The sequence below is a fragment of the Vanessa atalanta genome, chromosome W (assembly GCF_905147765.1).
Source record: "Vanessa atalanta chromosome W, ilVanAtal1.2, whole genome shotgun sequence".
NCBI lineage: Eukaryota > Metazoa > Arthropoda > Insecta > Lepidoptera > Nymphalidae > Vanessa > Vanessa atalanta.
The window spans coordinates 2,151,569-2,164,077 of record NC_061901.1 but is presented as its reverse complement, the minus strand read 5'-3'; positions in this window follow the sequence as shown (position 1 = coordinate 2,164,077).

Genomic DNA, 12,509 nt, shown 5'->3' with positions numbered 1-12,509 from the left:
GCTCATGATCGTTGGCACTGAGTTCTTGAATAGGTCGAAAATGATAAGGGTGTAGCCCTTCTTTGTGAAGTAGATTCCACACAGTCCACTGAGATACACCAAATCTTCTAGCAGCCTTTCGAGTACTTGCTTCTGGGTTGTTCTCAAAATACTCGAGAATGTCTTCTTGTAGGAAGACAGAGTATGCTGCTCCACCTCGTCCTTGGGCATGTGTTGGAACACGGAACTGTCCGAAGTCTCGTAATCTTTGATTAGCGTTTAAGATGACGCTGGCCGTAGGTACTCGACGATTGGGGAACATCTCCCGGTACAAATTGATTGCGCCCGGCAAGCTATCATTTGCACGAGCATACGCACGAACCATGTCCAAGTATTCTGCATTTGTGTATTGATAAGCCATACTTAATTACTAATAAGTAATAACGGGTCACACGCACACACGACAGATTAGGTATACGCGTAAGATCGATCGCTAGGCGCGCGCGCGGGAAGACGGACGTACAGACCTTACGGCGGCGCTCGCCCGACTAATTAGCCACGGGGCGGGGGTTGGGGGTAGCGACACACGCGTGCGGCGGCGTGGTGTTGTATCAGCACGCCGCCGCACGCGCCGCCGGCAAGGCTGGGAACGTGTCCACACTTTATTTATTTATACGGAAATTTGGTCAAAAATTAAGTACCTATTTTTTTTACATAATTCGAATGAGAATCATGTACCGAGTATTCTCCTTAAATATTGATAGTAATTAACCAGTCATCCTGTATATGATATTTGCAAAACCTAATTTTGATAATTATATCTGCGCAATACAGTGCGAAAATTATGGGGCCTAGTATAGAGCCCTGGGGCACGCCTCTATTAACGGAGACACATTCTGAGAGTGTTTTAGTGCCATCGTTAGACATCAGCTCAACAATCTGCTTTCGGTCTCCTAAATAACTTAAGAACCATTTAATTGTATCTAGGCTAAGCCCATAATATTTTAGCTTACTTATAAACAAAGGTCTATTTATTGTTTCAAACGCCCGGGAAAAGTCTAATAAAACTAAAATAGTACCCTTACCCTCATCTTGCGCACTTAATATATTATCTGTCACATCAGCTAAAGCGGTAGTGGTACTATAATGCTTTCTGAAGCCCGACTGTAAGTTAGGTAGTATGTCATTTGACTCTAAATATTCTGATAATTGAGACAAGCACGGTAAGATACTAATAGGTCGTAACCCATTGACATCTGAGATATTATCTTTTTTGGGGATAGGTTTTACTATAGCTATTTGCCACTGTGCTGGAAATGTATTTGTTAATATAGAAGTATTCATAATCTTAGTAATAATGTGTAAAGTTTCCGGCAGCGATAATCGCAGCATATCGAGAGATATACCGTCAATACCTATTGCGTTTGATTTTAGTGTGCGTATTATGTTTAAGACCGTGGTTTCGTTAGTTGGTATTAAGGTAAATACTGATGTACTATGACTGTGTTCTTCGTAATAATTTATCGTTTCTAAAGTCACATAATGATTCCCAGGTGCATTTAGAAAATGTCTATTTATTACATCAGCATCTCGGATATTTTCTGGAATCTCTTTTTTTTTATCTTTTATTGTACCTGGGAGTTTAGTCATCAGATTGACTATGTCACCCCCATAAAAGCAAAACACAATATCAAAACACAATAATAAAAATCAAACCAGCTTAGAATCTAATTAACTTAATATGACTTCCTTAATATAATAATATTATACATCAATTATCTGTTATTTTCTTCTTATATAAGGAATTATTAAAAAACTGCTATTCACATATTTTAAATAATAGCTTAGCTTCTTTTGATGATGGTACTGCGAGCAAGCTATTACATATACCCACATCATATGATTTTAATAAACGGGGCCGGAACGACATTCCATGAATCGATGATAAATATCATCCATGCAGTTACATAATATGCATTTATAAGTATTTGTTTTGCCCATCATAAAGTAAAACTTGTTAGACGGAATATGACCGGAACGAAGTCTCATAATTGCCACTATATATTTCCTGCTGCTTTTAATTTTTTGAAACCATGGACAATGAGGAAGTTCACATACAATAGTTTTGTACCATATACCTTTATGTCGCGACCGCCCATCAAAATATTCCTGCCAGTTCTGTTTACATGTTTTCTTGAACTTATTTAAAATTTCAGTATGTAATGGTATGCAATGATAAGGAATACCGTCATCAACAGCTTGTTTTGCAACTTTGTCAGCTTCCCCGTTGCCCAAGATTCCGATATGTGAAGGTATCCACTGAATTATCACAGTTTTCTTTGCATTTTGACTATTGCATATGGATTCTAAAATATCATAGGCTATCGGGTATCCTCGAAAGGTCGAGGTTAACCGAGCCAAATGAAGAAGAGTGCTCTTTGAATCAGACAGTATAACAAACTGACTTCCGGGACTGGATATCGCATATGAAAGTGATTCTGAAATTGCAATAAGCTCACTATGCATAATAGATACGTCTGCCTTAATTTTTAATTTGATTTTAATATCTGTCTGAGGATCAAAAATAGCTGCTCCTGAACCAAATTTACCTTTAGATCCGTCAGTAAAAAATTTGTAAAACGACTTATAGTGGGTATCCAGAAATGTCCGACATCTATTTAAAATATCTGATTTTTTATATAATGATTTTGAAATCGTTATTCCTTCTACATCTGATATTATATTTTTAGTTAGGTCTATACCACCGACCCATGTATGGAGAGAGTGACATTGTAATTTTTTATTTGATTTAACAGAATAATGGCATAAATTCCTGAAGGCTGTAACGAGCAAAGGAAGTTTTTTATTTCTCCAATAATAATTACGACAACTATTAAATCTTCAATAACTTTAACATTTACGTTATTTTCCATAGATCTAGATTTTAGCACAAACTTACCAACAAGGTATTCCCTACAGATATTAAGAGGTTGAATACACAATTCGCTCTCCATGACATGAATCGGTGTGGTTCTGATAAATCCACCAATAACTCGCATTGCCTGATTTTGTACTTTGTCCAATTTACTTAGGTGACTCCTTAGACCGATATCGTACAAAAAGCTACCATAATCAAGTCTGCTACGGATAATAGAAAAGTAAAGTCGACGTAAATGTATAGGATGAATCCCTCATGTACTACCAGCTAAAACCTTTAAAATATTTATGAATTTTAACGTTTTGTCTCTAATCTCATTAATGTGCCTCCCCCATTTTAGGTTCTTGTCTAACCACATCCCCAAATATTTAACACTATCAACTACTTGTAAGCGCAAATTATTATTTAACAGTTGGATTGCAGTGTTACTTCTAGCTCTGCGTTTACTAAAAATGCAAACTTTAGTTTTTCGTTGGGATATACTTAAACCAAGTTCTCTGATGAGATCACAAAATATATCTAATGCATTTTGTATATCGTTTGCCGCCACGCTGGCTATCTTATTTGAACTATACATAACAAAGTCGTCTGCATATTTTGAGATAAATACTTGCGATATCTCTCGACATATTCTCCTAGTAGCAACATTAAATAATAACGGGGATAAAGGGTCACCTTGTGGTAAGCCTTCAGCTGAAGTAATAAATAATTTTAGGGTATTACTAATTTGAATAGTTAAAATTCTTTCATGAAGATATTCCCATAGGTACTGACATAGGAAAGCTCCAACACCGGCATCATCAACAAGGTTCAACAGATTTGCTACACTGACATTATTATAGGCATTATCTATATCGATGAAACAGCCAACCGTCGCGATACCTTTAGAAAAACCAATTTGAATACGAGTTATTAGTCGAACCAGATTATCGTAACAAGAACGTGACTTCCTAAAGCCTACTGTTTCATTTGAAAAACAATCATTATTTTCAAGGTACCCATCGAATCTACGCGTGATTATAGTGTGTAATATTTTACAAAAACAAGATATTAATGCAATAGGCCTCCACCCGGATATTGATCTATTGTCCCTTCCCGGTTTTGGTACAGGAACTATCTTAACTTCCCTCCATTGCATTGGAATGAAACTTTCTGATAAAAACTAGTTATATAAATTCACAAGTATATCCTTACCGGCATCGGGCAAATTGTAAATCATTGAATAAGTTATATCGTCTTGGCCTGGTGCCGTGTCTGATCGTTTTAAACAATTATTTAGTTCCTGTACCGTAATCGGAGTTTTTAGCTTTTCATTATCGGTTTTAAATATTGGGTGATTCGGTGATACAAAATCAGGTGCTAAATTTCGTAATAACCTTTCAGAAATTGCACTATCTATAAAATTCTGGGAGGATTTGTAGCCCTTGATCCACTTCATACGAAACCACATTTCGCTATATAAAGTTTCCTCATTAATATTGTCACAAAAATTCTGCCACGATTTGAATCTACTACGTCTAATATCTTTTTGTGTCTGTCCTATATTTTCTTGCAATCTGCGAAGATTGTTAGGTGTGGGATTTCTTCTAAATTCTGCTAAAGCTAAGCGCCTCTTAGCCACTGACCACGAAATATGTTGTGACCAATAAGGTTTTGGCTTAAAATTACTAGTACTTACTGGATTTTCTGAAATTTTCATGTACGGAATAGCTTCCTCTGCAGCTGCATTGACGATGTCTATGAACTTGTTATATGCAACTTGACTGTTAGTTGTGTTTGTAAATTCATGTAGGGGCTGTTTAATAATGTCCCTATATAATGACCAGTTTGCTTTTTTAAAATTTCTTCGCTTCTTAACTGTGTATCTTAAGTTTGCATGTAATTTAATTTTTATCATTAAATGGTCACTTCCCAGGCTTTCATTCAAAACATTCCAACTTAATTTGATTGCTATGTCTTCAGATGCTAATGATATATCCGGAGTTGTTCTCTGAACTAAACCATTGACTATTCTTATACGGGCATCACTGCCATCATTCAGAGAAATAAAATTACTTTCTAATAGTGCATCAAAAATCTGACAGCCTCGCGTATCTAGTTTCCTCGACCAATTACAATGATGTCCGTTGAAATCTCCTGCAATTATTGTCTTGTTGCCAAAATTAGAGAAAATTTCATTCCAGTCTTGAAAAGAGGTGTTAACTGTTGAGGGGCAATATAACGATATTATATTTTCAAAGTCACCACAATTAAATATCTAAACATATGCGTATTCAATTCCTGGGTTGGAAATATTCAAATATTTTTGTTGAGCTTGTAAAGACCAGTGTGTAATTATAGCTACACCTCCAAATCCGTCTCTGCGATCTGATCTAAAAATATTATACCCAGTTAGATGATAAAAGCTGTCTGGATCTAGCCAAGTCTCACTGATTAAGGCAATATGAACTTTCTCCTGATTTAATAATAATTCGAATTCCGATTTCTTTAGTCTTAAACTTTGGGCATTCCATTGTATTATGTTTATAGATTGTTCAGTATTGTTTCTATCTATATTGGCTTAAAAATCTTAAACATGGCCATTCCGATATAAATCTCAGTATAGTCGATAATACACCTTCATAAATTATACTTAAGCATTCTTTAAACATTTCTTCCCACGTCAAGTCACTATTTAATATTTTATCTTTTAGCACTTTTAGTATTGATTTCCATTCAACGAATCCTCGCTCGTCCTTGTATTCATTCCCTTTTTTTCGATCTCTTTGTTCTTCACTGAGTACTGTTTCTGTTGCTGAATATCTATCTTCCATCGTCTCCAAATGATTAACTTCAATTTCTTCTATATTATTATCTTTTTCGCCTATTGCGTTGCCAGGACTCTTTGGTTTTTTACTTTTGTTTTTGGTAACATCTGCGTATGATCTTGTAGGATTTTCCTCTACGGTGGATTCTTTAAAACTATTTACTATAGCTGAATCATTAGCATCATTAATTTTTGGAAATAAATGCCGTGAAATAACAGGTGCTGGAGGGGGGCTGAGCGGAACATAAATAGTTAGGGCCCTTTTTATAGGTGCAATTAAATTCCGCCCTTAACTCTCGGACTCGTTTTTCTTTCATATAAATAGGGCATATTCTCATCATAGCCATGTGATTGCCACCACAATTATTACAAACAAATGAGGACCGCTCACAATTTTGATGGTTGTCGTCACATTTCGGGCAAACAATTTTGTTAGATGGGCAAATTTTGATCGTATGTCCATATCGCCAGCAGCGAGAACATTGGGTAACAGGAAAAACATAAGGTGTTACTATTACTGTGGTATCGAACATTTTTATTTTTTTATGGTAACGATGACCCTTTAAAACAAATTCTCATAGCCTCGCTATTCTCCCATTTTCCATCGGAGCTATTTCTACGTTTTAACCTCTTTACCCCCATAATTGGTGTACTGCTATATAAGTTTTCTAAAATTTCTTCATCAGTACGGTCTAAATCTATGTCTTTAATAACTCCATATGTCTGATTTATTTCCATAGTTTTATATGTTCTGTATCCATTTCCATTAAAGAAATTGTTATTTATCAATTCCTCAGCACTCTCTTCTTTGTCAAACTGTATCAGCACTTTAAATGAATTTATATATTTAACACGAACAACATTTTGTATATTCTCTAATTTCAAAATTTTAGCCAGCTTAAATTGTTTAGGAATTTGGTCAGTAGATGTAATGCAAACTTCAATCTGGTCGTCTGGTATTCTTTCCCTGTCGTTCAAGTCTCCAACGCGAGCTAACCTTTTACCTTTCCTCTGTACTGTTGTCCAAACTTCTTCCCTATTAGCCACCCTGTTCCTTTAATTTGGTCTTCTATTATTTTCATGCATCTCACGGTTCATATCTGTAATCTCCCCATCTTCTCCTGAATGCCCAAAGTTATCACTCATATCTATTTGCATTGTATATTCCGTCTCTCTCTGCATATTAGATCCATTAGCAGTCATTATTATCTATTATTTTCGAACAAAGCAGTGAACATTGTAAACAACGTTATGACGCGGTGTCGAGCGCAGTGGTGATTAAACCGGTGGTGGTGATTATTCTGGAATCTCATAATCGCGTTTTTGAGTTACTTTCACATATTTTGATAAATGTTTCCAAAGCTGTTCAGATTTGTGAAGATTCGAATTCACATAAGAATTAAAATATACCGATTTCTCCCTATCTATCGCTTCTGTAACTTCGGTCTTAAGGTTTTTATAGTAATTAGGCATGAATCTGTATTATCATACCTAGTCCTGAGATGCGCTTCATCCCTGCGTTTCATTAGTAATTTAATGTTATATGTTATCCAGGGATACTTATGCTCCTTGACACAGACCGTCTTGATCGGTGAAAGCAAATTATACAACCATAATAAGTTATTAGTGAATATTTCGACCATGACATTTACATCATTTTCTGAGTCCACATTCTGCCAATCAAGAGCATTTAATCCTTCCTTTAATTGTCCAGTGTCGATATCTTTTAATGGCCTAATAATAATCTTCCTTGGTGGGATTTTATCTTTCGTAATTTTTATCTCGAAGGAAATAAAGGCATGTGCACTAACTTCGACTACTAAGTCTAACCAAATATGATCAATAGGAGTATTCGAACAAACAAGATCGAGCAATGATTAGTAAAATGCGTTGGCTGAGTTATGTACTGCTTTAAGTTATGAATTTCTAAAAATCGATCCAAACCTAGCCTACTCGTTGCCTGTTTCTCTAAAAAATTTATATTAAAGTCACCTAGCAGCAATATACAGGATGACTGGTTAATTACTATCAATATTTAAGGAGAATACTCGGTACATGATTCTTATTCGAATTATGTAAAAAAAATAGGTACTTAATTTTTGACCAAATTTCCGTATAAATAAATAAAGTGTGGACACGTTCCCAGCCTTGCCGGCGGCGCGTGCGGCGGCGTGCTGATACAACACCACGCCGCCGCACGCGTGTGTCGCTACCCCCAACCCCCGCCCCGTGGCTAATTAGTCGGGCGAGCGCCGCCGTAAGGTCTGTACGTCCGTCTTCCCGCGCGCGCGCCTAGCGATCGATCTTACGCGTATACCTAATCTGTCGTGTGTGCGTGTGACCCGTTATTACTTATTAGTAATTAAGTATGGCTTATCAATACACAAATGCAGAATACTTGGACATGGTTCGTGCGTATGCTCGTGCAAATGATAGCTTGCCGGGCGCAATCAATTTGTACCGGGAGATGTTCCCCAATCGTCGAGTACCTACGGCCAGCGTCATCTTAAACGCTAATCAAAGATTACGAGACTTCGGACAGTTCCGTGTTCCAACACATGCCCAAGGACGAGGTGGAGCAGCATACTCTGTCTTCCTACAAGAAGACATTCTCGAGTATTTTGAGAACAACCCAGAAGCAAGTACTCGAAAGGCTGCTAGAAGATTTGGTGTATCTCAGTGGACTGTGTGGAATCTACTTCACAAAGAAGGGCTACACCCTTATCATTTTCGACCTATTCAAGAACTCAGTGCCAACGATCATGAGCCACGAATAAATTTTTGTCGGTGGTTTTTGCAAAACACTGACAAAAACATATTGTTCACGGACGAAGCTACGTTTACTAAGTTAGGTATTTTTAACGTACACAATGAACATTGGTGGAGTTATTCCAATCCATACGTTACGCGACAGGACGCTTATCAACACAGGTTTAGTGTTAACGTGTGGGCTGGTGTTTTAAATAACTGTTTGTTAGGGCCGTATTTCATCGAAGGAAGACTCAATGCTGTGTCATACTTAGACATTTTAAACAGTGCGGTGAATGACATGCTCGATGATGTACCACTGAGCAATCTCCAAAACTTATTTTATCAACACGACGGAGCACCTGCGCACTATCAGACGCAGGTACGTGAGTACTTAAACAATACGTTTGGAGATCGCTGGATAGGGCGCGGAGGGCCTGTGCCATGACCAGCTCGCTCTACAGATCTCACTCCACTGGACTTCTATTTATGGGGGGAGGTAAAACGTCTTGTGTATGCTACAGAGTATGTCAATAGAGAGGAGTTGAAATTAAAAATCACTAGTGCTTTCGAAACTATTAAAAGTGACCCATTCGTATTAAATCGTGTGAAAGAAAATATGCGTAAACGTGCCGAACTGTGTATCACACGAGAAGGAGCTCACTTTGAACATTTGTTAAGGTTAGTGTAGTTATGTAGGTAAATAGGTAGTTTAATGATTGACAATTGTTGTAAATAAGTATGATTCCATTTTTAAATACGCCGGAAATACCAAGATAGGTAAACAGTTCATATTATTTTTTGTGTCAAGTTCACGCCATTTACCTAGTCAATAAATTGGTTGCTTAAACGAATGAAATATCTTGGTATTTTTGCCTGTCCTAAGCCAGGATTAAAGTATGAAGGGAATTGGATCATTTTTGTTTATCTAAGTTAGCCTGCTACCCTGTTAACACGCGGCGGCGCGCGGCGTTTGGATGTAGGTAAACTACCGCGCGATAACTAAATGTACCTACCAACATAACTGTTTTGTGTCGATAACGCAACTAGGGTGTTCACACGATGCGTAATTAATTACATAACTTTTGGTTAACTTTACTTAGAAGTTTATTAATATTTATGTTATATTAATTTTTATTTTGTCATATATGATCGTCAAATATCACGTCCTCAAGTATCGATAGTAATTCACCAGTCACCCTGTATAATCGTAAAAGGGAAGAGAGCCGATTGTTTCCGTTAGCGCAGATAGGAATAGTGAGGTATTTGTCCACTGAGGGCGATACGCAGTACCAACTATAACTATTTTATTGCCAACCTTAATGCGCAGCCACATTTGCTCAATCGTCGACGACGACGACATAATCGGAAAGTCGAGATAACGCACTGTCAATCCCTGCCTGACGTAGAAGTCAACGCCCCCACCACGAGAAAGTGAGTTTGTCAGTGCTCGCGGGATGTGACGTAGGCGATATCCGGGTATCGTAGGAGCTTTGCTATCTTCGCCTTGACGTAGCCATGTTTCATTTAATGCAACAATATCTGCATCGTGACGTTCCATTAGAACAACTATTTCTTCATGGTGAGTGCCCAAAGAGCCCGGATTAAAAAAACCAACTCTAAATCTTTTCTCTCTGATCATTTTTGTATAATATTAGTTATTTTATACATAGACTTATTAGGATATAAATATATACATAATTCGACATGTAGTATTAAAGAAAATAATAATTCTGAATAAAAATAGTTATCATAATAATTATAATATATACTCCGTATGACTATACTAACTGTTTTATTCTGTGCCTCAGAATTACAACAGGGAAGGTGTATGATTCTCCACGTCCGGTATTGGCGAGAACAGATCTACCCGCATGATCAGTAGTACGTGATCCAAGCCATTCGGCATGGTGGGCATTAAAATCAAGAAGAACCACGATCTCTGCGGATGGGATCTGCTGCAGCACGGAATCTGTAGCCATTTGGACGTGTTCAACCAGTCGGTCGGTTTCGGCATTACCGCTATGGGACCTATAAAGGCAAGCGTAGATTCGCGGATGGTCGACACAATCCACACGCAGCCAGATAATTGATAGGTCCTGTCCTTCAAGGCTGCCGAGGCGTCGAGAGCAGATATCATCTCTGACGTAAACGCACACCCCAGCTCGTGGTACAAAGGAATGTTCCAATTTATACCCGGGGTAGGAAAGAACAGTCGTTTCGGCAGGAGATGATATCTGAGTCTCGGTAAGAAAGAGCAAGGCCGGCTTCGCCGTTTCAAGGTGAAAGTGGACGGCGTTCAAGTTCGAGTTGAGTCCCCTTATGTTGCAGAAGTCCACAGTGAGGGTGGTAGGGGTTGCCTTATGATGCCTGCTCCGCTTGCCCCGAACAGTGGCGAGCGCAAAATTGCCCCCCCCCCCCAGAATTCGGAGGGCAGCCTGGGCATCCCTGCTCAGGTGGTGTACGTCCTGAGCATGGATGCCCAGAGAGGGATTCTCCACCGCAGTCGCTGATGGTACCCTCCTGGGTTAATGTAACCAAATTCTGCACAACCATCATGTTTAAGGGGGGGGCGGGGGATCGGGCCTCCGGGACTCTCACATACCAGACGAAACGCGGTAACATAGCTACCACTTCACGCACGATTTTAAGTGAGAGAATGGTACTTCCCCGGGCGTGCCGGCCCATTCGGCTGCAACCCGAAGGTATGCAGTGTGGCACTACCACTTATATATATTAGGCCGGGCCTGGTCGTCCGGAGCGCCAACGGCTGCAGGTCGCTGTGGCTCAGCTGCCCAGTCGCGGCGGCCAAGAAAATACTTGTAACCGGCAGAGTCAGAGTGGGGTGGATCTCGGCGCGGGTGTTATTGCTCGAGCCGAGGCCAACCCGACCACAAGGCCCGTGAATGCACCGCCGCTGAAGCGAACTGCATCCTGTGCTTAGCGGCCGGTAAACCGGCGACGCACGCCTTGGCAGCAGAGCTCGCTCTGTTAAAAGAACGGGAGGTGCGGTGACGAAAGGGCCCGTCACCGTGTCCCAACGGACTGAGGAGCCTATGGAGACCGCACATTAATGGCCCTGCGTTGTCTCTAGGCCAACTTGAACCACTCCGCTCGAGCCCAGGACCTCCTAGTCCAGAGCATGGCGGAGTGGCAAATCGGAGTGGCAGTGGTGACTACCGGGTATCCGACCACGAGGGAGTAATTTCCATCGTCGCTCCCCCTATCGTCGGTGCCCCTGCGATCGATTGGGTCGCAAAAGGCAGAGGGTGCGTGGCTGCAATTGTGCATGGTAACGCGATCGTAGGAGTCTACGCCTCTCCCAACCGGAGTCTCGCCCAGTTCGAACAACTTCTCGTTGAGGTCGGGGCTCTGGTCGGGCAGGTTTCGCCGAGACCGGTGATAGTTGCGGGGGACTTCAATGCCAAATCCACGGCTTGGGGTTCCCCTGCGACCGATGCCCGAGGAGAGGTGCTAGAGGAGTTGGCCCTGTCACTGGGGCTCGCGACGATCAACAGCGGATCGGAGAGCACGTGCGTGCGGCAGCGGGGTGAGTCGATCGTGGACTTAACGTTCGCGTCTATCGCCCTAGCCCGCCGTGTTCGGGATTGGAGGGTGGAGACGGGGGTGGAGACTCTGTCGGATCATCGATACATCCGATACGATGTCTCCGCGGTACCGGTCGTCCGGCCCGCTTTTGTGCGGTCAGAAGGTCCGCGGTGGAGTCGGGGCCGTCTCGACAGCCAGTTGGCAAAAGAGTTCAGTCGTTCAGAAGAACTCGAGTGTATAAGCATATTCTTTGTTGTCCAACTTTAAAAATAATTATTCCCGGTTATCGACAAAATTAATAAACATAATAAAAATATATATATATAATAAAGATAATAATAAAAATAAACTTAAACTAAACAGAACTACATAAGTGTGTAACCAATATAGTGCAAAACATTAATAAATTTTTAATGCAAAGTGAAATAAACAAAGTGATTTCAAATGTAATAACCGCTCGCCCATTACGTCGCAGACAGTATCTTGTGT